We start from the raw sequence: 23,029 nt of genomic DNA, 5'->3' as shown, positions 1-23,029 counted from the left end.
GCAGTTATCACTTCTACAGTTTCAGAAACGCCAATGTCACAATGGATATAGGATTGCACCATTAGAGAGAATTCTGTTTAACTTCCCACTAAATGCCACCACCACTTTCTAAATGTTTAAAGAATGTTCACATGTGATTCCCAAATAATTTTGTTTCTCCTTTAAAATTAGGATGAATTGTGGTTAGTTATGAAGGTGAAAGAAAAGCCCCTCATCTTATCGTTAAAACGTTCCTGAAAGAGGTTAAGTGAAGATATTAATAACAATATCAAATCAAACTTTTAGTGATTCTTAAGTATTTATGAAGCCCTAAGGACATTTTTAAAGTCTATGTTTAAAACACTAATCCTTTGAACCCTAGTCACCAAAATTATTTATAAATGCATTTGTATAGTAACACTGATTATGCTTCCATGCATAATCCACCAGGCAGACTGACCAAAGGTGGTTAACTATAGAGAATTAAAAAATGCAGCACAAGGGAGCAGGGAGAAAGAAGAGGCAAGCATTTGTTGAGAGCTATGGAGGAGGAGTTCTTAATGCTTTACAGACACCTCAGTTACTTGCTATCAACAAATACATGAGGTGAATGATATCTCTATTTTATAGATGAGGAAATCAAGACTCAGAAAAATTAAGTAATCTGCCAAAGGACAAGTAGTGAGGGTGGGATTCAAACTCAGATCAATTTGCCTTCAAAGCCATCATTATCACACTTCCTCCCACAAAGAAATTTTCCAATATTAAAAATTGACTCTTTGATTAATATTAAATTAATTAAAATATTAATTCCTAAAAAATGAAATCTTGCCATTTGCAACGATATGGGTGGAACTGGTGTGTATTATGCTAAGCAAAACAAGTCAGTCAGAGAAAGACAAATACCATATGATTTCACTTATATGTGGGATTTAAGAAGCAAAACTGATGAACATAAGGAAAGGGAAGGAAAAACAAAGATAAAGATAAAGAGGGAGGCAAACCGTAAAAGACTCTTTAATAAAAGGAACACTGAGGGTTACTGGAGGGGAGGTGGGTGGAGGGATGGTGTGACTGGGTGATGGGCATTAGGAGGTAATGAGCACTGGGTGTTGATATGAAACTGATGAATTACTAAATTCTACCCCTGAAACTAATACTACACTATATGTGAACTAACTTGAATTTAAATAAAATCTTGAAAGAAAAATAAAATATTAATTCCTTAGTGGATATTATTCAGATCATTTCCATATGTGGCATAAATCAATCTGCATCCAACACATTCTGAGGAAAAGTCACAGAAAAAAATACAAGGGCCAGAGCACCAATATAAATCAGAGTGGGATAATGGTCGGATTACCAACCCTAGGTGGGAAAGCATCATCCCAGATCAACCATTCACCAGCGGGTGATCCCGGAGCAAGTCATAAGGTCTCTGAACCTCAGTTTCCCCATTCATAAAATGAACGTAATGCCTATCCCACCCTTCCACCTCGGATTATGAGAGTGAAATAGTTAATGTTGGTGAAATCAATGTGTAAACTGTAACAAATTATAATACATACAAAGAATTGCTATCTATTCGGTAAGATGACTATAATGAATAGCTATTTTCGTGGAAAATATCTTGGCACAAACAGAATGAGGGATACAGTCCACCAGCAACAGGAAGCTGCTCTCAGGCAGGCAGCCCCATCTCAGCGAGAGCCACTTGACAGCAGCAGGTGCTCAGAGAATCAGTTTTCTGTCTGCTTTCTAAAAATCCCGTCACTCACTGGCTGGGGGGAGAAGGCGCGAATGAAGTGGTGGAAAGGAGCACTAACAGAGGCAGAAGGCTGGGTCCTATTACTCCCAGGTGCGAGGCATTGGTTCAACTCTTCAGCCCTCCAGGCCTCAGTTTATGCATCTGTAAGACGGAGAGACCATTCCCGCCCTGCTTCCCTGGCAGAACTAAGACCCGAATAATCGAGCAGGGAAAGCGTGGTAAACCCTGCGGAGAATGAGATGATGATGGCGATCACCTGTCAAATGAAGAGCCGGTGGGAGTCTCCTCCGGAAGCCCCTTGCAGTTTGGACATTCCAGAAGCCTCGACAAGCGCGCCGCCGCGCACCCCGTGATGGGGTGAGCAGTCCCCCGCCCACTCCCCCGCCGTGGGGTGCGCAGGGTCCCACGTCCCTCACACCCCAGCTGAACCCGCAAGGCAGGCCAGGAGCCTGCCCACCGCCGCCCCCCAAGCCTCCTGAGAGGAACCCCCGGCCCTCCCGAGCAGCCGCGGCTCCCCTCCCCCAGCACAGATCGCTGCCCCTCTCCGCCCGCACTCCCAGGTGAGGGAAGAGGGTGAAGGGGAGTACCCGCCGCCATTTTGTCCCTTGGACCCCGCAACGCATTCTGCCGGCCCGTGCCCCAGCCCAAGCCCTCCCGGGTCTACGCTACGCGCGCCCCTCGCGGACACTCACCCCCGGCCGCCCTGCGCAGTTCGGGGCGGCTCCGAGCGTCCCGCCGGGAAAGGGGCGGGGCGGGGCGGGGCGGCTGCGGAGGGGCGGGGCGGCTGCCCGGGGCACCACGTGACTCCCAGCAGTGGCCGCGCTGCTCGGGGCCCCTCGCCGCGGCCGCCCGCGCGCAGGCGCAGCCGGGTTAGCGCCGTCCGGCCGCCGAGGCGGGAAGCTGGGCGTGGGTTAGGTTTCCTTGTCCCGGCGTCGCTGCTTCTCCGGACCTCTTCCCAGGATGCGCTCGCCACGCTGCTTTTAGCCACAGTCTTGGATTCAGTCCCTTTCCTCCGCCCATCTCACCGCCAGTTAGTCCCACAGATTGGCGACCTGGAAGTCCGCCTCACAAAAATCTGTACTTGTGAAAACGCTTCGGAAAAGCATGCAGGACTACGCCCGACGAGCACAGCCTACCCTCCGCAGTGAAGCTTTATTCGTCCCCTCTTGTGTTCCAGGCTTGAAAGGCTCAAAGTACAAAGACCTAACAGATGTGTTTTCTCTACTTCAAAGACAAAATAAACACATGAACGGTGTTTAAATCACAATTCTGAACAAAACAGAAAAGAGACTCAAGGCAGACCATAATTATCAAATGAATATTCCACATCACTTTTCATCCATCTGGGAAACTCAGACTCAACTTTTCCCTCTCCCTTGTTACCCACAATATGCAGAAGTCGTGGAATCCAGGGGAGTCTACCTCACAATTAAGAGTATAAATTTATGGTAGAGCATAAGGAGGATGGATCAGGGAACATACTGCAATTTCATAAAAGGTGGTTGGGGCTTTATTCCTCTTTTCAACTATTCCTTTTCTCCTCTCCTTTAATTCCCATAAGGATTTAAACAACCTCTCCCATCTTGAAATCTCCCACCCAACCCACCAAACCCCACTTCAACCTCTACTTTTTTTCTCTGCAGATCTGCCTTTCACCGCTACACTTCCTCAATCATCCAAACAATGTCTCTACTTCCTCAACTACAACTCATATCCAGTAACTCATGTCATTGCACTCTTGTTTCTGCCCTACCACCATATGGCAACCATTCTTTCCAAAGTCACTCGGGATCTCCTAACTGCAGTTGCTATGAACGTATTCATCATGACCTAACTTAATTTCTCTGCATTAGTTGACACTCCTTACTTCTGGAAACACTCTTTCCTTGCCTTTCATCTTTACTCTCTTGATCTCACTCTTCCATCTCTAACCACCCCTCTTCATCTCTTTTGAAGTCTCCTCTTCTTTCTTCCATCTCTTCAGTGTTGGTATCCCTGAGGGATAAGTGCAAGCCCTCTCTTATCCCACTGGACACACTCTCTCTGGGTGATTGCTTTTTCTCAGTTAGCAACTTTGTGCTTTGTATTTCCCAGTATATATCTCCAGGCCTGATTTCTGCTCCTGAGCTCCAGATCTACATGGTTAAGTACCTGGTTACCTCCACATGACCCTCTCAAAACCAACAAGACAAAAAAAACCAAAAAACAAAAAAACAACCACTCATTATCTTTCTTATTGGGGGGTATACACAATTCACCTACTTAAAGTGTTCAGTGGTTTTTAATACATTCACAGAATTGTGCAACCATCACTACAATTAATTTGAGAATATTTTCATCACCCCAAAAAGAAACCTCATACTCCTTAGTAGTCACTTGCCCTTTTCCCCTCAATTCCCCATTCTGGACATTTCATGTAAAGGGAATCATGCAATATTTTGTGACTGACCTCTTCCACTCAGCATAATGTTTTCAAGGTACAACCACACTGTAGCATGTATCAATACTCCAATCCTTTTTTGTGGTCAAATAATATTTCATTGTATGGACATACCACATTGCACATTGGATTTATCCATTCATCAGTTGAAGGACATTTAGGTTATCTCCCCTTTTTCATCGTTATGAATAATGTTGCTATGAACATTTGCGTATAAGTTTTGGGTGGACATGTGTTTTCATTTCTCTTGGGTATATACCTAGGAGTGGAATTGCTGGGTCATACGGTAGCTATGATTAACTTTTTTAAAAACTGCCAGATGACTTACAAAACCAGGTGCACCATTTTACATTCCTGCCAGCAGTTAATGAGGGTTCCAATTTCTCCACATCTTTTTCAGCCTTTATATTGTCTGTCTTTTGGATTACAGTCATCCTAGTGGGTATAAGGTATGGTTGTGATTTATATTTTCCTAATGACTAATGATGTTCAACAGCTATTCATGTGCTTATTGGCTATTTGTGTGCGTCTCTGGAGAAATGTCTATTGAAATCCTTTGCCCATTTTTTAATTGGGTTACCACTCATTAACTTTTGCCACAAAAGCTGTTTCAATTATGGTTCTGCCAAATATTCTGGTGCCCTTCTGTAAAATGCCCCTTCCTCAGCCCCACTGATGGCAGACTTGACCATGTGACTTGCTGTGGCCAATAAAATGTGAGCAGAAGGGTCAATTCCAAACAGAAATTTTGAGAGCCGGCTTATGGGTTCACCATGTCTCTTTTCCATCTGCCAGTGATTTATTTCAGAGAAAAGTTGTTCCATCAACCTGGGTTCCAAGGTGAAGATGACATGGAATAGAACCAGATTATGTATTTGCATGATTCCCCAGTGGACACATAGCATTTGTTTTCATAAGCCACTCAGGTGCTTGGAACATTTGTTATTGCACCATAACCTGGCCTGTACTACTTGTCCCATGTGCTTTGTGACTAGCTCTACTATCTCTCCAGGCTCCTTGACATGGCCCACAAGGCCTGAATCAGGCCTGATAACCTCTTCAGCCTCATTTCCAGGCCATTTCCTCAACCACCCTATGTTCCAGACAAAATAAAATACATTGAGACCCTGAAATTCACTTCTTCCTCTCTTTCTCTCCCTACCTGGGCCTCTGTTTAAGTTTTTCCTTATTACTGGAATAGTAATAGCTATCTTTGCCTAAGCATTTTCAATGTGCAAACTATATATAGAGAAAATCTCATATCATCTGAAAACAACCCTGAGAATTAGGTATTTCTACCATTTTACAAATCAACAAAGGCCCCAGATTTTACTTTTCTTGGGGCAGACAGCTAGAAGTGGGTAGAGCTAGGATTTGAAGATCTATTTTATTTTTTTATTTGCAAGAGAATGAGAGAGAGCACATGCATGAGCAGGGAGAGGGGCAGAGGGAGAGGATCTCAAACGCACTCCACACTGAGCGAGGAGCCTGATGTAGGGCTCACTGCAGGGCTCATCACCAGGCTCAGTGCAAATCTTGATATCACGACTCTGAGATCATGACCTGAGCCAAAATCAAGAGTTGGTCCCTTAGCCAACTGAGCCACCCAGCTGCCCCAAGTAGAGCTAGGATTTGAACCCAGGTGTGTTTGACTCCAAAGCCCCTCTTTGAATCATTATGCTATAAAAATATACTAGAGGTACTTAGCTCTTATTGAGCACTTACTATGTAGCAGGTATTATGCTGAAGCACTTCACATGGACTATATTTAATCCATGTAAAGAAATTACATGAAATAGAAGTATAAAATAGTGGTATCCCACAGCATATCCCTCTCCCATCTTAGGAAACTGACCTTCCCTTGCTTAAAGATCCTGTATACAACAGTTGCCCTGCAAAGAAAGAGATGTCTATTCTCTCCAAATTCACATTCTATCCGCCACTCCTCATTACCTCCAAACCCACTTCTATAATCAAATCCAGGAACCCAGGACAGAATTGTAAGGTCTATTATAGGGGCAAATAAAAAAACTTACACACTCAAAGAATTGCAATACCGTGTGCATTTACATCAGCAGTAACCTAGAAAACTCTATGGGAGTAGATTCTAAGGATGCTACATCAGAAAAGATAGAATATATTGATGAGCCAGGCTAAGTTGCAATACAGGTGTCCTTACCTGAGATTCTGATTTTGATGTACTAAGTTGAGCACCTGGAAGCATCCTTAATGGTTTACTTTGTTGGTTGACTTCAATGAAGCTGAACTTCGATGAAGCTGAGATGCCAGAACTTCAGTCACATAATGTGGAGAAATGAATGTAAAAAGTCTTATTCACAAGGGTCAAGCCACAGGGTAAAATATGTGAAAGCATCAAAGTGATGGGAATGTTGGAGTGGATCTATTATGTGTAACCTGCTCACCCTTTTCCTGACTATGTTTCCTGGAAAGGACGAGAGGGCATTAAGGCACTGAGAAAACATTAGTGAGAGAAACATAGGCATCCTTGAAAACTCTGCAATGACTGTTCTCTCTAGACCAAGGATGATTGAAGAGACTTGATGACAAGGTCTCTAGGAATGAAATAGATGGGCAGTCTACTAAAGTATTACTTGATATATACAACTGGGAAAACTATAGGTCTATTGCACAGAAACCTGACTTGAGTTGTCACAAAAGGAAGTCACAACCTCTCATTTAGTTCCCAGATCTAAGTTATGCCACATACCCAGAGCCCAGTGATTACAGGAGAAACTGGGTCCCCTTAAGGAAGGACCCTGCAACATTGTCACAACTACATACTATAAATATTTCTCCAAGCCTTTCCCAAAAGAACCTGTGACTACTAACACGAAACAGCAAAGTTTCACCTGTCAGCAATATACCTTTACAATCTTACTCCAGGGCCACGTCGACTCTCAAACTGTTGTCTCGGTATAGCCCACAGGGATCTTGATCATCTGGACATCGCATAGAACATCACTCTGATCTACTACATTGATAACACCACGCTATTGGTCTGGTGAACAGGAAGCAACAACTATTTTTAGTAAGACACATGAATGCCAGAGACACAAAAATTCAGCGAAAGGATTGTTGCAATATCTCTCTATACCAGTGGTTCTCAACCAGAGGCAATTCTGTCCCCAAGGGGACATTTAGCAGGCAATACCTAGAGAGATTTTGGGTTGTCCCAGTTGGGGGTAAAAGAGTTAGTGGCTACTGGCATCTAGTGGGTAGAAGCCAAAGATGCTGCTAAATATCCTGCAATGTACAGGACGGCTCCCCACAACCAAGAATTATCAAGCCCGAATGTCAAGATTAAGTCGAGAATCCTGGCCTCAAAATGAAAGACAAAATTCTGTACCTTGCACACTGAGGCAACATATACCATATTTGGGTATATTTCTCTGACCCATTTACTGAAAAACCTGTGTTCCCGGGAAACGAAAAGCTCTGCAGCAGGTTCAGCTGCTATGCTGCTACTCAAGCCTAATAATTCAGAAGATCCAAAGTGTCTGTGGCAAGTAAGGATGCTGTATGGACCCTCTGGCCAATACCAACAAGAGATCCAAAGCACAGGATACCAGGGTTTTGACACAATGCCATGTTCTCCTCTGCTGAAAGAGCACTGAATTCTAGTAGAGACTGGGTCTTGACGACATCAAGATTGATGTGATCTCAGCTGCCATTCTTGAACTGCCATAAGATTGGGCACACACAGCAACAAACCATCATCAATTAAAAATGGTATAGAAAAGATCACACTTGAGCAGGTCAGGAGGGCACAAGGAAGTTGCATGGGCAGGTGGCTCAGACTCTAGGGCCTCATGAAGAGTTCCCTATAACCAGCTGTCAGGGGGAAAAAAAACTTGGGTCTAATTTAGAGATGGGTCTGCAGAGTATGTTAGCATTGGGTGGAAGTGGACCACTGCACTGTCACCATCGCATTCAGGAGTGACTCTTAAGGAAAGTGGTGAAAGTCAACTCTCTCAGTGGGGAGAACTTTGGGCAGCACATCTGGAGGTCCATTTTGCCTGAAGAGGACATGGCCCAAAGTATAAACCTCTTCCGGCTCATGGGTAGTAGCTAACTATTATGCCTGTTACTCAGAGGCTTGGCAAGAACAATACTGGAATATTTGTAATAAGGAAATCTATGGAAGAGGTATATGGATGGATCTCTCAGAACTGGCCAATAGTATGAGGATTTTTGCTTCTCAGGTGAACGCTTATCAATGAGCATTCACTGAAGAGAAGGCTCTCGATATTATCAGTTGGATGACCCATGTGATTGACGTTAGCTCCTTTATTAAGCCACCTCAGTCCTGGTTCAGTGGGCCGGTGTACTAGCAGCCACGGCAACAGGGATAAGGGTATGCCTGGGCTCAACAACATGGACTTCCCTCTCCAAGGCAGAAAGCCCAGCCTGCTAACAGCAGAGGCCAGTGTTGAGCCCCTGTTATGATTCTTTGGGGGCAGTGGGGACATGTTGATTATGTTGGACCTCTACCATCATAGAGGGACAGAGATTTGTCCTCACTAAAATAGACACTTTTTTCTCTTTCCCTATCTAAAATGGTTCTGTCAGCAACACCATCTGTGGACTTACGGAATGTCCTGATTCCATGATTCATTGTCATGATATGCTAAATGAGTTGCTTCTCACCAACGGTCTCATTTAAAAGCAAGAGAAATGGACTCACGTTATTGGATATCACCAGTCTTATCACATACCCCATCATCTGAGAACAACTGACCTAGTAGATTGGTGGAATGGCCTCCTGAAGTCATAATCACAGCACCACCTGTAGGATAACACCCCTGTGAGACAGAGTGCCGTCCTACAGAATGGAATATATGCTTTGAGCCATTGACCAACAGATGGTGCTGTTCCTCTTACAGGCAAAATAGCCAGGTTCCGGAAACCTCATGACCCACTGACAAAATTTACTTTTCCTTCTCCACAACCTTAGACCCTTCTAGTTTAGAGGTCTTCGTTCCTGTCTTAGTCTGGGTTCTTGTCGTAAGACAGGTCTTGGGTGCGGATAGTTTGCCTTGGCAATGATCCCAGGAAGCACAAGTGAGGAAGAGGAAAGTGAGCCAGAGAAGGGAGAAAAGCCAATAAATGTGTGACAATGAGTCGATGAGCGCTGTAGGCAACTGAAACTCAATCTCACCAAGAACCCTCTGAAAAACAGTGTGGAACAAGCTTCAGAATTGCCTTTTTGGAGGACAGGAAAGCATCAACACCAACTCATCAACGCCAACTCACAGGACATTAACTCTTTCCCATTTCTGGGCTTTATTTCCCTTTGGCAGGGTGCCAGAGAAAGCCCACCGGAAGAGACAAGAGAAAGGGGAAAGCTGTCATTGTGCAGGAGACTCTCCATTGCAGCTGCAGATGAACTCAGATGGACAGACGGGATACGGAGAAAGGCATCTACCTCATCTGCTAGAGTCCCAAGGGAGCTACACTTTCATGGGCACCCACTAATAACCCAAGTAAATGAGAAATAGAAACTGCCACCTGACTATTTGGGGGCCCTCATGCCACTGAACCAATAGCCAGAGGAGAGGTTATAATACTGGATGGAGTGGTAAGTCCAGTTAACAATGAGGGCAGAGAGGACCCTATCTGGTATCCAGGGGGAAATCACTGGGGTGCCTCTCTTTTTCCATCTCCAACAGAAAAGTTTAAAGAACCCCAAAAAAGGCAAAAACCAATAAAGGCAAGACCAGTAGTACCAGTAGGACTCAGATCCTTCAGAAATGAAGGTTTTGGTCACTACCCAGGTGAAAAACCACAATCAGTCAAAGCACTGACTGAGGACAATAGAAGCATGGAATGAGTAGTGAAAGAAGAAAGTGATAAATATCAACTCTGCCCTTATCACCAGTTATAGAAATAACTAACAGCTATGCATATTTTTCTTATGTACATATTAATATTAACCATTTTTTCTTTTTCTCCTTCTTCCTGTACTATTTTGCACAAAGAAGGTCAATGGTATTTAACTTTGCCAATTAGTTCATATGTCACCAAACCATAAGAAACAGGGTTTATTGGGAAAGACTGAATTCCCTAGAGATCTTGGACTTTAAAATGGCAATGACAACTTATCTCACCCACGTTGAGATGACAAGGGCATCTTTATGTGTGTGAAGCATAGTTGCATCCTGTTAGAAAGAAGCATGATACTGTGATAAAGGAAGTAAATATTTTGAATACCAAACAGTGTGGACCATGACACTTATTTGCCTGTTTGCTCTTGGTCCATTCCCGATCTTCCCCCTGCTCTGCCCTGACTCTAGGAGAACTATAATTTCTGGCACCCTTGGCAAGTGGATTCCAGGTAGATTTGGCCAGTGAGAGACCCTGACAGAATACTGGAGGGTGGGAGGAGGGAGCAATCAGGGTATTATGCTCTCTCACTCCTTCTCAGGCAACATGTCCATTAATGGCTATGTTTCCTCCATGTCTCAGCTCTCTCCAAACAGTCTAGAAGGTGGAAAAGGTCAGCTGTCCCCTAGACCTTCTGGAGGCAGTGTGGCCCTGCCAACACCTTCATTTCAGCCCAAACTGAATTGAGATTTCTGACCTCCAAAACTGTAAGAGAGTAAATATATGTTGTTTTAAGCCACTAAGATTATCACAATCTATCACAGTAGCCATAGGAAACTAATAAAGGAACCAACATTCCTTTGTGTACTTTTATATACCGGCACTTTACATGTGTTATCTAATCTAGTCCTCATAACAACCCTAGGAGATAGGTATTTTAAATATGAGGAAATCAAGACACAGGGCAATTAAGGAACTTGCTCCAGGTGTGACACTTAGTAAGAGACAAATCCAGCCAAGGCCACCTGACCATAAAGTCCATGCTCTTTCCATAATGTCACACAGATCTCATCTCTCTGGGCTTTGGCTTCTCCACTTTCCTTCCACTGCACTGACCCCAGAAGTCACAGGGGGTACCTGAGAAATGAGTTAGTATGTTACGGCCACCTCCAGAAGGAGGAGGGTTCAAGTTGGTCATGTGACTGCCATTTTCTTGGGCAGAAAACTGCTCAGAGGATCAGTGATTCTGGAGCAGTCAACCAAGGTGTATTTTGTCCCATTCTGTGGAGATACTAAATTGAATCCTCTAAATTTAATCTCATGGAGAAGAGGTGCTACCACCTCCATCCAAGAAAAGTATCTTGGCATCAGAAAGGCGTTGAGTTTTGCACGCTGGCTTCAGCAACTTCGTGAATGGGGATGCCATTGTGGTGCATCATGGGGATCAATTCAGCCTCCATGGGGTATCTTCCTGCATTGCAAAGCCTGGGTAGCTGAAAACTGCCTTTTCTAGGTTCCTTTGCAACTAGTTTTCTGAATGTGAGTTAGTTTCTGATAATGGGATAAACCCGTGAAATACGATACGTAGAAGTGAGATAAAGTTTAAAGCCACTTCGTTAGCCTCTATCAAGAAAACCTGTGAAAATGTGAATTCTTTCTGCAGCTGGATTCCAGTGGCCACTTTCCAGCTTTCTGAGTACCAAGAGGCAGTGATATCATCTATGGTGATAGGTGGTGGCAGCTTCTGGATTACAGTTTCCAGACTCCTGGATCAAAGCTATGGAGGTGTGTCTTAAATAATTCCAATGATGACCTTGGAATGTTGTTGATGGTCCAGTTCTGTATTTTTCTGGGAATAATTTCTAGTGGTCCAGTCTGGATCTTGCTCTCCTAGACCTTATATGCATCAGTTTCTTATAATAAGTTTCTTCCTGTAAAAAAAAAACCTGGAATGGTTTCTACTTTCTACATTGAAACTTGAAAGATATAACTTTCAACTGAAAAAGCAAATATGACAAATTCAACTTAGAACATATTTAATGTGAGTTGCCACTAAAGTGTAGAAATCCAGTTGTTCAACAAATATTTATGAACCTCTACTGTGTCAGAAACTGCTAGTCAGTGAAGAAAGACCAGTGAAAAAGAGACCTAGCTACCCTTTTAAGTGACTTAATTCAGCTTAGAGAGGCAGACACATAATCATGATTACAGTGTTATAAATACTCCGGTAGGTAGAGTACCCTGTATCATAATGGTACACAAGAGAGTCACCTAACCCAAAGTTAGGGCCCAGGAACATATCCTGGAGGAAGTGATATCTGAGACTTTGAATTAATCAGAGTTCACAGAACCTAACACTGATTCAGGTAAGCAGAATATCAATTTATTTAAATGATATAGGAATTTGAATATGGACTATACATTAGATAATGTATATCAATGTTACATTTTCTGGTTTAGATAATTGTATGGTGGTTATGTAAGAGAACACCCATGTTCTTATGAAATACACACTGAAGTATTTAGGGATATGGAGCAATGTTTACAACTTACTCTCAGATGAATCAGAAAAAAATATGTGCACATATATGTGTGTGTTGCAAAAATAGTTAAGGAACTGGGCACCTGGGTGGCTTAGTCAGTTAAGTGTCTGACTCTTAATCTCAGCTCAGGTCTTGATCTCAGGATTGTGAGTTCACGCCCTGCGTTTGAGCCCTTAAAAAAAAGTTAAGGAACTCCCATATTCCCTTCATTTAAACTTACTTTGCTTCATTTGCTTTACCATTCTTCTCCATGCTTGCTCTCTTTCTCCTTCCCCCTTTCTCCTAAGGGCATATGGTTCCTTAACTAATCTTGGCAATTTGGTTGATAAGTATGAAATTTTATAAAAATCAAACTTTGCAAACCAAAAAACATGATATAGAAGCTGTTTCCAGAATTGCCAGGAGGGCGGGAGAACATGTTTCAGGCTCATTGTTACCCCGCCAGAAACATACCCAAAATTCACACCCTGGAATTTGTCATTGAAGGCACCACTGCTGCCCAAGGAACTGGATCATTCTGTAATGTTGTTGTCTAGCAGTCCCTGCAGTCCTCCTGCGGCTTACTCCTGTTATTGAGTATTGGGAGATTGTGTCTGGTTGGAACACGTACCCACACCTTAACTGTAAGGAAGGTAAGAAAGTGAGTATTTGCCAGTTTCAGCTTCTAGAGTGAGAGGCAGACTTTAAGGTGGGGAATTCTCCAATCATCAAGAAGAAAACAGATGCTAGATGAAAAAAGGTGAGAATATTCACTAGAGTTCACTTCCTTACTGCTCCTGTCCAATAGTACCATAAAGTCTTCTTCCCATATTTAATTCTGCAGAAGAAAAAATTAAAATTTGCTCACTCCTTCCCTCAAACGATGATAACCTCAAATCCCATTGGTAGCTGAATCCAACTTGAATCTCTGTGTGGTATTCAGTCCTCTTCTGGTCCCATCATGATCCTGTCTCAGAATTCTGTAACCCATAAGTGAAACTGCAAAGCTAACCACCACCAGCATGCCCTGGAAGAAAGGGATGGAAAAGAATAGAAAACTAGTTTAAAATATATGCATAGCAGAACAAGTGAGAAAATTAGGCAGATTCTATAACCTTAATTTCTGCAAAAGCTGTAATTGATATTTCTAACCTCCATCCTCCACCACCCATTTCATGTTCTCTTGCCCAGAGCAACAACTCTAGCTGGTTAGGCATTATTACCTGCTTGAATGACCCAGATCTTCACTCCCAAGGGATTTGAGCCTTTGGTAGTCTTGCCCACATAAGATTGGTGGACTCTTCCATTAACTTTACCACTGGACATGGCAGTACTAAGAGTAACCCCAAGGAGATCTGTAAGTCCCAGCCATAGTCCTTTAAGCCTCTACTGTTTATCAGTGACACTATCTCCTCTTGATAGTGAGGATCAATCATCCTAGCCAGCACCATTTTTGACCCATCTTCCTAGCGACATGAAGAACTTCAGGCACCCAGGTGGCAGTCTTAATTTCCAATTCAGGAGAACCGTGGGTCCCCTGACAGAAGCATTTCTCTCGTGCATACCAAGACCTCTAAACCAGCCCATCAAGAATCGTGGGGATGGAAAACAAAAAATTTTTCTAGTTTGCATTATGGAAACCATCTTGGAACCTATACTTTTACAATGGAAAAAAATAAGACTATATCTTGGTTGCTGACTTAGAGCACACCTTGTAAAGTAACACCTTAACCTTGGAAAATCTTCCTGCTAGCATTATTACTGAGTTTTCAATAGACATCATACCTCTCTATAAGACCACTTGTTTCTGAGTGATGGAATAAATAAATGGTAAGACCAGTGAATCCCATAGACATCAGTTCATTGCCTTAACTCTTTCATCATAAAGTGAGTTTTCCATGTCAGAAGCAGTATTACATGGGATAACATGATGGTGTATAAGATATTTAAGGGCTATGGATGGTGGTATGGTCTGAGGCATGGTGGGCAGGGATATTGGATGGTATCATCAGACAGCAATTCCACTATATTCCACTTCAATTCTAGGCATCCTACTTCACAATCAATGCCTTAATTTTCACATAAGAGAAAGGCTGTGTGTCAATAAGTGTCTAAATTCAGCAAGTGAAATTTAAACCTGGTTTTCAGCCATCTACAGGTATAGGAAGCTAGCTGATGGTTTTCAGTCCACACCTCCAATCATAGTCACTGCCCAACACAATTCAATGAAGGATCACATAGACTAGTGTGTTCGTTATGTTTCTAATCAATAGCTATTACCATAAAGGTGAAATTTGATTGAAGAAAAATGTGTACAAAATAAATGATGGATTTAGTACTAGGTACCAGAAAGCAAAATTAAAAAAAAAAAAAAGTAAATGATTGGAAATAATTTCTCAGTTGAATCTTTCTCTAACCAAGAGAGGGTTCAAAATACTATATTTAAGTTCCTGAATACAGATCATAACTGTAGATCACCTGCATCAACTAGCTACCAATCCAATGCTTCTGATGCTTGAAGAGCCCTTTGTTTTGTTTTCACCAGTTGATCATCCAGCTTGTGTTTGAAAATCTAAGAGGACAGGAAATTCAACCTAACCTGAGACCACTTTAATAGCTAAAAAACTCTCAGTAGTAAATGGAATTTCTTGTCACTGTAATTTACACCCTTGAAGCTAATTTCACATCTTGAAGTCTTTCGTATTTCATTGTTAATGAAATTTCTACAAAAACACACAATCTTCCGTATAGAAAGTGAGTCAAAATCTATTAAAATGCTTTAGGAATATATAGTTATGTATGCCAAGATATGCTGTGATCCAATTTTAATGATTTTTTTTATTAAAGTTGAAGTTGAGGAGTTGCTTCCTACAATAACTTAGGGTCATGTGGTCTTCCCAGATATTAAAAATCCATTGGATGAATGACTGCTTTCTTACTCTGGAGAAAGAATTGGGTGCCTGTAGTTTATTTGGCAGAGATTTTAAGTAAGGTTCCCTAGAAACAACCTGAGATGGGTATTTGTTTGTGTGTGATTTATTGGAGTGCAATCAGAAGAGACAGGGAGAGGAGGGAGGAAAGTAGGATAGGCAAGAAATTATGCAAGAATGGGGTTTCGGGTGAAATCTAGTTTCAGCTTCATCCTACAAGAAGCTGAGGAGTATAAAGTATACTGCAGAGTCTGCCTTGCCTTGAAGCAAGGGAGTAGAATTTTTGTACTTTGCCCCAGTCAATTATTGGTCACAGTTCATGAAATGGGAGGTTGGTAGAACTCCCAGGAATCTCTAGCCCCAGAGGCTTCAAACATATAAGAGAAATCTTCCAGAGAAAGTTACAGGTATGGCCCATTATTCCAAATACCTGTGGTAGCTGGTCAATGGACACAACAACCAAAGTGGGAGAAGGGATCTCAGAAGATCTAGGCAGAGCATCAACAATGTCTCCCAAGGTCTACCTCTTGCACTCTTCAGATCCATGTGCTTTACACATTGGGTTCACTCTAACCTGTCACGGCTTCTCCAGGATTCTGGTCAATTACAATTTCTGGCAAAACATAAGAAAGGAAGGTTTGTGAGATGAGCTACAGCTTCTGCTGCTGTAGCTGGACCCAAGGCCATCATTGATATTCATCATCTCTCTCCTCTACCATCCAATCTAGATTCTCCTCATCCTCAGGTAGTCCTTCTGCTGGTCTAGGTGGTTTATCTGGTGGGATGACTCAATTCGCATCTTGGAGGAGCCTGAGCTCCTGATTACTATGCCCTTATCAGCTATAATTCCATTTATAGTTAAAACTGCCATGAGAGTACCAAGAGACTCCTTAGTGGATCGTCCAAGTGCCAAACATTTCTTAAAAAAAAAAAAAAAGATTTATTTATTTTTATTTGAGAGAGAGAGAGTGCAAAAGTGTGGGGAGGGGCAGAGGGCAAGGGAGAGAGAGAATCTCAAGCAGATTCCCCACTGAGCACGGAGCCCGATGCAGGACTCAATCTCACCACCCTGAGAATATGACCTGAGGCGAAATCAAGAGTCAGACGCTTAACCAACTGAGCCACCCTGGCACCCTGCAAGGGCCAAACATTTCTGCCGCTCCCCACTATGCAGCAGCAGACCTGTCTCCTCATGATTATCCAAGTCAATTTCCTTCATGAGATGGTTAACTCCTTTCTACTGGCACAAAGAACCCAAAGTGGCATGGTGGCAGTCATAGTATTAAGTTCAATGGTACTCTTTGTTCCCTGGTAGAAGTATCCTCTTTCTGGAAGGCAGGATACCTAGAATCATTGGACCTAAAGTTAGGGGGACCAAAAACCCAAATTCTTCCAATGGGTTTCAGAGATTGATGGCGACCAGGGCTGCTCCTACTTCCACTCTCTGGTTCTCAGACCGATGTACTGTACTGACTGGGGACATAGCACTAGACAATGATTGTTGGTTTAAAGAATAAAGAAAGATAGAGACCCATTCTCACAAAGTCATCATAGCCAGATGTTCGTTCTTTACCAAGGCACAGTAGCATACCTAAAGATGCTTTTCAGATGGTTAAAACAGAGTTTAACTCCATTTTCAAAGAAAATTCTCTGCTGCTATAGATGTCATGGCTTCACTGTAGAACCCAAGTGGACTGTGACTCTCCTACTGGAACTTGCTAGGGTAACTATGTGGGTAATAAATAAAGATTGATTTGTGAAATAATAACATCTTATAGAATCTAACAAAGTAGAAAGAATTATAATACACGGCACCAATAACAGTAAGGCCTGTGGTAGGTAGTAAATGTAATGAAAGGATTCTAAGATCCTTGCATTGTTCAGGAGAAATAAAAAATTCTAATTTAGGGCGCCTGGGTGGCTCAGTTGGTTAAGCGACTGCCTTCGGCTCAGGTCATGATCCTGGAGTCCCGAGATCGAGTTCCGCATTGGGCTCCCTGCTCAGCGGGGAGCCTACTTCTCCCTCTGACCCTCCCCCCTCTCATGTACTCTCTCTCATTCTCGCTCTCTCAAATAAATAAATAAAATCTTTAAAAAAAATTCTAATTTATATTGGAGAAATTTTTATAAATCAAAGATGTTTTTCATAATTGCTTTGATATCAGTAAAGGAACAATAAATCAGTGTATAACTAGCAAGCTAATAAGAGAAAAAACCAAAATAATGAAAAGAAAATTAATTTTAAAAAGGCAAGAAAAGGGAGAAAAAAGAATATAGAGCATATCAAACAGAAAAGAAATAGTAAGATGATGGCTTTAAACCCAAATCTCTCAGTCACTATATCAAAAATAGAATAAGTAAATTAGAAGTCAAAAATTTTAAGAACTGAATGTAAATCTTCAACTCTATGCTACCTTCAAGAAATACACCTTAAATATAAAGATACAGTGAGGCTAAACGTAAATGAATAGGAAAATTATACCTGCAAACTGTAATGAAAAGAACCCTGATGTACTTATACTAACATCAGACAAGGCAGTCATTATGACAAAAGGCTTTACTAAAGGTAAAGATAACATTTCATAATGTCAAAATGTCCATCTGCCAGAAAGATATAAAAATCATAAATTTGTATGTATATTAATATGAGCCTCAAATATATATGACAAAGGGGCGCCTGGGTGGCTCAGTTGGTTGGGCGACTGCCTTCGGCTCAGGTCATGATCCTGGAGTCCCGGGATCGAGTCCCGCATCGGGCTCCCTGCTCGGCAGGGAGTCTGCTTCTCCCTCTCCCGCTCCCCCCTCTTGTGCTCTTTCTCTCTCTCAAATAAATGGATAAAATCTTTAAAAAAAAAAAAAATATATATATATGACAAAAATTGACAAAACTTAAAGTGGTAGAGAAATAACCAGAGTAGAAGATTATGAAATGTATCTCTCAGTAACTGATAAAACAAGCAGAAAAAATATCAGTATAGATATAAAAGATCCATACTATGCGATGAAAAAATGTTACCTAATTGATATACATAGAAAACTGCAATCAACAACTTCAGAATATAGATTTTTTTTTTCCCCAGTGCACATTGTGTGGAACTCTTTAGAAAAAGACAAGGAAAGCAGGAGACCAAGATCTGGCCTCTGTAATAGAATAAATAACAGATATAATCATGTCTGTCTTTCCCACTTGTGTTCCAATTCCACTCTCCTATTGAGTGCTGGGGGATGGGGGTTGTTTAGCTAGAGCATGAGAGATACTGTTCACTTTGGGTATTATGAGTTAAATGTAAGAGTAGAGACCAGGAGACTCAAAGGTCTAGTTTGTTACACTCTATTCCAAAATAGACTACACATTCCTAGATGTAAGATGGCTCTAGATGAAGCAGCATTTGTGGTGGGAGGGGGAAACATGCAACTATAAAGGGAGAAGATGAGGAAAAGCATATCAGGCAAAAGTTGGATACACAGAATTGACACCAAGAAATTCCTAAGACAGAATATGGATATTTGGTGAGGATTTTTAGCTTGTCCCCAGACCTTATACGACACTCTAGGGTATGTTCCTCTGCTTTCTTAAGCTATTTCATTGATAGTAGTGGCTTCCTTTGTACCTTATTTTTGCATAAGGTATATCTGCCTTCAAAAGTATATATAACACATACAGAAAAACTCTGGAAAGTTAAACATCAATGTTAATGGCAGTTATTTATAAGAATGGGATTTGTGATTTTTTTTTTTTTTGCTTATTTGTATATACTGACTTTCCTAAAATAAACAAGCATGCATTATATTTGTAATTCCTTTGTTTCTGCACTACATCACAGTACAAACCTTTTTTTTTTTTTAACAAAACCAACCTCAAAAGCCCACAGACCTTAGTTTGATCTTGAATCCAAAAAACTGAAGCCCAAATCACGTACAAGTCCCAGAATACCATCTTGTGATGGAGTTGCAATCATAGCAACTGTGTTTTCTGTTAGCTGGATCTGAGAACATGTAAAGCTTGGTGTGACTATAAAGCAATCCTGAGTTTTCATCCTACAAACACCCAAAACTTATACATTCAGGAAGTTTCGTCTTTCAAAGAAGCTACTCTGCTCGTATCAGTTTTGGAGTTCCTCTGACAAAACAGTCTTCAGAGCTGGTTGAGTAATGCCAAAAGAAAATCAATTTCATTATAATTCATAAAAACTCCTACTTAGTCCACAATCTTACTCTTCTTTTTGCTCCTTGTCTCACTTCCTTCTTTAGCTAAGTTTTATCCCTCCGTTCTTTGTACTCTTTATTTTTACTGCTACTGTGTTTGACTAAGACTTTAAGGACCTGTTGTTGAAAACCTGGGGAAAAGAGTGTGGGAAAGTGTTCTGAGGCTTAATAAAGACTAGGACTTGGGGAGGGGAACTGGGAGGTGGCTGGACAGTTTGATTGTGAGGCCCAAAGGTAAGGTGACATTATAATTTATCACCCCATTCTGGAATACTTTTGAGAGTGAAAAGGGACATGATTAACAATTATGCCAGGTTAACCAAGATACACAGTTGCCCTGTGGATTTAGGGAGCAAGTCAGGGAAGGCATCTGACTAATATCTGTCCACTTGGGCTGCCTTTAGGGCAGAGATGGGTGTAACTGACCTGGGGCCATAAATGTGAATTGCCGGATATAGAGGATAGCTTCTATTTGAGGATAGAGCTGTCATTACATTTGATCATTGATTCATGTTTAATTTAAGGAACCCTCATTCAGTAAGAAACAGTTACATTGAATTTCTTGGAATTACTTCTTATAGGTTATTAAGATTTTATGACCACTTTACACACTTGTGGATACTCCTTGGAAATAAAAAATATTCTCTAGGTATTGTAACAGTACCACCCACGTGCCTATTTTCTGTCACCGTCTAGGACTCCATTATAACCCTGGGATTTTCACATCTCCTCTCCTCAAAAGACTAATAAAAGATTAAACAACCAACAAAATCCCTCTAATTGTGTGATCATTCAGTCTAAGTTGTTCCTTCAGTCACTGCCCTATAGTCTGTTCCTTTGTCTTGTGTTTCCCAACTTTGGAAAAGCTACAAATTCATTGAGTTTGTTGGCTTTTCTACTGCGGTTGTTTATTGTGCCAAATCTCCCTCATCCCCGTGGGAATCGGCCTATAACACAAGTGACCCCACCATATATGTTAAGTATTGCTTTGTTTTTTAAGCCGCAGTTCGTAACACACATTTTACCCAACTCAAGAAGAAATCTATAAACTCCCTCTTCTAATAATTTCCAAGCTAACTCTCCTATCTATGGCACATACTTCTAAGAGAATGCCAGTACAGCAGAAATCATTTCACAAAAATTTATTGAGCTCCTCTTACTAGCAGGGACACTAGTGAAATACAGTCGCAATCACACATTTCCTGACCTCAAGGCTCCCACGTTCTTGCAGTAGGTGTCAAAAAATAGTCACAGTAGATTGTGCTAAATACTGGAGCAGAGGAACATATGCACAATGTTGGAACAATGATGAAACAGAGAGACCTGGGAGATCAAAAAGTTTGGTTGGCAGGGAGTTAGAAAAGGCCTCCTTTAGGAAATGCTTGTGTTGGGTCTGGAAGATTGAGTAGGAATTTTCTAGGGGGAAAGAAAGAAAAATAAAAAATTTTGAGCCTCTTCTATGGGTCAGATATATAGATTATTTAATATGCTCCACACACAAAACTTATCAGATGGTTTTTTATTATTCCAGTTTTTACAGAGTCAAAAAAAAAAAAAGATGAAGCCGCTTGTTCAAGGTTATATAGTGAGTGAGCTATGGACACTGAAGATTCAAACTCTGTATGTCTGAATCCAAGATTGTCTGTGTTCTTTCCATGGCACCATACTACTTTCCAGCAGGGCAGAAGGGCATATGATTAGTAATTTTTAATGCTGTCTGATGCCATCTATATGAAGTTCAAGGACAGGCAAAACTTACCTATGAGGAGAGAGGTCAGAATAGCGACTACATGTGGCAGAAATGGTATCTAGGGAGCAGGAGGGGGATTTTTGGGGTGGTGGGCAGCTTTCACAGGTGTATATACATCTAAAAATTCATTGAGCTGTACATATAAGATTTGTGCACTTTACTCTCTGTTAATTATACCTCAAAATGTAAATAAAAACAAATTTGTTATGTGCTATGGCTTTTATAGGTCAAGAAAGCTGATCTCTGGATTCTCATAATGCCTTTTTTTGATTAACAGTCTCCTTATTTTAAATACTTATTTTTTCCTGAATAAAATGAATTACAGGTAATGACAGTGCATCAATCTTGCCTCTCTTGAGCATAGGTCTTTACTATAATCTGCTTCCTAACAATCCTGACTGTCAAGATCATAAAACTGTGGATTTTAAGAGATGAAGAGTTGCTGGGCGCCTGGGTGGGTCAGGTCATGATCCCGGAGTTCTGGGATTGAGCCCAGCATTGGGCTCCCTGCTCAGTAGGGAGCTTGCTTCTCCCTCTCCCGCTCCCCCTGATTGTGCTCTCTCTCTCTGTCAAGTAAATGAATACAATCTTTAAAAAAAAGAGAGAGAGAGATGAAGAATTGCTTAGAGACTCCTATAGGGGCTGCCACATGGATCTTTTGGAGACTGATGAAAGCAAAACTATAGACCTCATCTCCAGAAATGTACATATGCACAACATTTTGAGATTATCACACCATTTAGGACCCACTTAGCCCTAGGATCTCAATTCAGATCCTCTGAGCTAACCTAATCCTTTTCCTACGAGGAACAAAATAGGCCCAAGGAGGGAAAGCAGCCTATGTAGGGGCTGAGGGAAGACAGAACCCATGGCTTCTGTTGCTCAGACATTTATGCTATTCACCCCACTGCCTCTTTAGATATCATTAGATTTCCTTTGCCCCCAAACCTCCGTGTGTGGAGCCTTTGAGATTGGAAGAACTTCCATAATACCTTGTATCCTTCCCTTTGTAACTGGAATCATATCAGAAGCTAGCCAAAGTTTACCTTGTACTTACTGGAGAACAATAGGTACAAAGCTGAGTTGGGGACATTTATTTCTCTTTTTTCACAGACTGCCTCAAAACCCAGAACTGAAGTTAAAATTAAAATGGCTGGTGATAAAAGTTTTTACCTTTATTTTCTTTCTTTCTTTGTTTTAGAGAAATCAACTCTAAGGCATAGTCTATATTTAGACTCTGAAACTTAAAACTTTATTCTGCATTGCTCTTTATAACACCTAAAAGATCCCATTTGAACTTACTCTGCTCTGTAAACCTTTCAATGATCTCTGACCAAAAACAATAAAATTCCATCCTGACCCAGGAAATTTGTCTGATTTGTGCCCACTCAGTTTTTCAGTTTGGAACAGGATTCTTACTCCCAATCCAAATAGAAGCTGTGAGAAGAGAAAGAGGACCCAAAAAGTCTTTTCTTCTGTGTGAAAAGGCTTGATCCTAAGTGGAGCAATCAATGAAAGAAAAAGGCTCAAGCTGCAGCCTACAAATTTCTTTGGGTTTAGTGTGCTCAGGCTGAGGTACAGAAATTACAT

At 41.5% G+C, this 23,029-nt stretch overlaps 1 protein-coding gene across 5 annotated transcripts in view; it reads right to left on the bottom strand.

The window, feature by feature from the left end:
• The window catches only part of SCAPER (S-phase cyclin A associated protein in the ER), a 422,618-nt gene extending 420,087 nt beyond the window's left edge, over positions 1-2,531 (bottom strand). For 4 of the 5 annotated variants that reach the window (XM_081829597.1, XM_081829604.1, XM_081829605.1 and 1 more), the window contains exon 1: positions 2,440-2,531. The gene's annotated coding sequence lies outside the window, so the exon portion shown is untranslated. Of the gene's footprint in view, positions 1-2,003; positions 2,083-2,439 lie in introns of those variants that run through there. The other variant, XM_081829601.1, reaches the window with a different exon arrangement.
• Between the last annotated feature and the right edge of the window lie 20,498 nt (positions 2,532-23,029).

Source organism: Leptonychotes weddellii, chromosome 9 (genome assembly GCF_054177405.1).
Source record: "Leptonychotes weddellii isolate Sample4059 chromosome 9, ASM5417740v2, whole genome shotgun sequence".
In the NCBI taxonomy this organism is placed as follows: domain Eukaryota; kingdom Metazoa; phylum Chordata; class Mammalia; order Carnivora; family Phocidae; genus Leptonychotes; species Leptonychotes weddellii.
The sequence above is the reverse complement of the archived record's forward strand: the minus strand, read 5'-3'. Positions and strand labels throughout refer to the sequence as shown.